Source organism: Lepus europaeus, chromosome 17, assembly GCF_033115175.1.
Source record: "Lepus europaeus isolate LE1 chromosome 17, mLepTim1.pri, whole genome shotgun sequence".
NCBI lineage: Eukaryota > Metazoa > Chordata > Mammalia > Lagomorpha > Leporidae > Lepus > Lepus europaeus.
This window is the reverse complement of record NC_084843.1, coordinates 53,267,474-53,270,143: the sequence shown is the minus strand read 5'-3', so window position 1 is coordinate 53,270,143 and position 2,670 is coordinate 53,267,474.

The window sequence follows — 2,670 nt, the reverse complement described above, 5'->3', positions numbered from 1 at the left end:
CGCCGCCACCGCCGCCGCCGCGGCCACGCACAACGTCCTGACGTCACACGTGCCGGCGGCTGGTTCAAGGTGGGAGTTAGGGCGGGTGTGGGTGGGACTCAGAGAGGGCGGGGCAGCGGCTGGCGTTCGCGGGCGCGTGGGCAATTTTTCCTCTCGCGAGAGGCGTAATTTCAGCTTTTGGAAGTCTGACGTCACGTGGGGGAGTTGCAGCCTTTTTGTTGGTTGGTTAACGTGTGTGTTGTTTCATTTCCTTCCAGCCGGACGTTTTCCGAGGTCTACTCTGCTGAGATCCGCCTTTCTTGTTCTCCTCTTCTCACTTTTATCCGTGTACCTCATTGATTTTTTTTCTCCAAAGAGCTGATATAAGTAATGTTAACCCATGCACTGCACAGGACTTCCCTAGAGATTCGAGTTCGGCGGGGCTCTGCCCTCAAGTTGCTCACAAACGAATAAAGCACATAGCATGGGTCACAGATAGCCAACTTTGTGAGCAGGCATTTAGCCTAAGGTCAAGATGCGCACGTCCCGAAGCGAAGTGCCTGGGTTCGAGCCTCTGCTCTGGCTGTTGACGCCAGCTTCTTGCCGATTCAGATCCTGGGAGGCAGCACTGGATTCCTGCCATCCATGTAGGAGACCCGCACTGAATTCCTGGCGCTTGACTTTGCCCTGTCCTTAGTATTGTGCGCTCTATCAATCACTTCCCCGCCTCTTAAATAAATTTTTAAAACTTTTAAAGAACACAAGTAGGCAAATATAATATTCGACTTATTTACCAATTAATTGTGTACCAAACCACTGTGCCAGGTTCTTTCTGTCATGGAATCACTTAACAAATAGTTGTGAGTTACACTGCAAAGGGAACAGGTGCGGAACTCACAGAGTAACCAAGATGGGGTAGGGAGGTCATGGAACGTTTCACAGAGCTTTTTTTTTTTTTTTTTTAAGATTTTTATTTATTTATTTGACAGATAAAGTTACAGAGAGAGAGAGAGAGAGAGAGGTCTATGGCCGGCGCTGTGCCGATCCAAAGTCAGGAGCCAGGTGCTTCCTCTTGGTCTCCCACGTGGGTGCAGGGGCCCAAGCACCTGGGCCATCCTCCACTGCCCTCCCAGACCACAGCAGAAAACTGGCCTGGAAGAGGAGCAACCGGGACTAGAACCTGGTGCCCATATGGGATGCTGGCACCGCAGACAGAGGATTAACCTAGTGTACCATGGCGCTGGCCCCTCACAGAACCTTCTAAGCAGAGGAAATGTCTTATATCACACTTTAAAGCCAATGGTAATAATAGTAAAAGGCTGCAGGATCGTTAGGGTGAAGGAAAGAGGCAAAAGACGATGTCAACTTCCAGAACATAGATGGTCTTAAGTGCAAAGTGAAGCATATGAATGTTATCCAAAATGCACTGGGAAGTAAGTGAAGGATTTTAAGATTGGGAGTAACCTACTTTAATTTAGATTTTTCTTTCTTTCTTTTTTTTTTTTTTTTTTTTTTTTTTTTGACAGGCAGAGTGGACAGTGAGAGAGAGAGACAGAGAGAAAGGTCTTCCTTTTGCCGTTGGTTCACCCTCCAATGGCCGCCGTGGCCGGCATGCTGCGGCCGGTGCACCGCGCTGATCCGATGGCAGGAGCCAGGTGCTTCTCTTGGTCTCCCATGGGGTGCAGGGCCCAAGCACTTGGGCCATCCTCCACTGCACTCCCGGGCCCCAGCAGAGAGCTGCCCTGGAAGAGGGGCAACCGGGACAGGATCGGTGCCCCGACCAGGACTAGAACATGGTGTGCCGGCGCCGCTAGGCGGAGGATTAGCCTATTGAGCCGCGGCGCCAGCCTTTAATTTAGATTTTTTAAAAATATTTATTTACTTATTTAAAAGGCAAAGTTACAGAAAGAGAGAGAGGGAGAGACAGAGATCTTCCAATCACTGGTTCAATCCCCAAATGGCTGCAATGGCCAGGGCTGGGCCAGGTCCAACCCAGGAGCCAGGAGCCAAGAGATTTATCCAGATCTCCCAGGTGGCTACAGGGGTCCAAGGACTTGAACCATCTTCTGCTGCTTTTCCAGGTGAATTAGCAGGGAGCTGGATCAGAACTGGAGCAGCCGGGACTCTGGGGCCCCTATGGAATGCCAGCATCACAGGTGGCAGCTTAACCCACTGTGCTGCAGCGCTGGTCCCTAATTTCAAGTTTTTAAAAAAGCATTGCTCTTCATGCAATGGGAAGAATAGATTGTAGGAGGACTAGGGTGAAAGAACAGATAACTAACTGGTTAGGTGACGAAGGCAGCTAGACTGCAATGGTTTAGCTGTGAAGATGCATTCATGAGTGGACTCCAGATAGTTATGGTGTTCTTCCTTGTGTCAGAGAAGTAGCTACACTCAGGACATACTGGTGGGCATCATGTTGGAAGAACTAGTGATGGGTTGGAAGTAAAAAGTGCAAAATATGGGGGAGGGAGGGCTCTAAACAGCCAGGTGTAGAAAATTAGGGAGGACCTGATTTGTAGGGGAAATCAGAAGTTCTGTTTTATTTTTTATGGCTACGCTAAGAAATTGCCACACGTCTAATGACTTGAAGCAACAGAAGTTTACTTTTCTGCAGTTCTGGAAGCCAGAAGTCTAAAATGATTCCACAACCCCAGAACCAAGGTGTCAGCAGAGCCCTCTTCCCCTAGT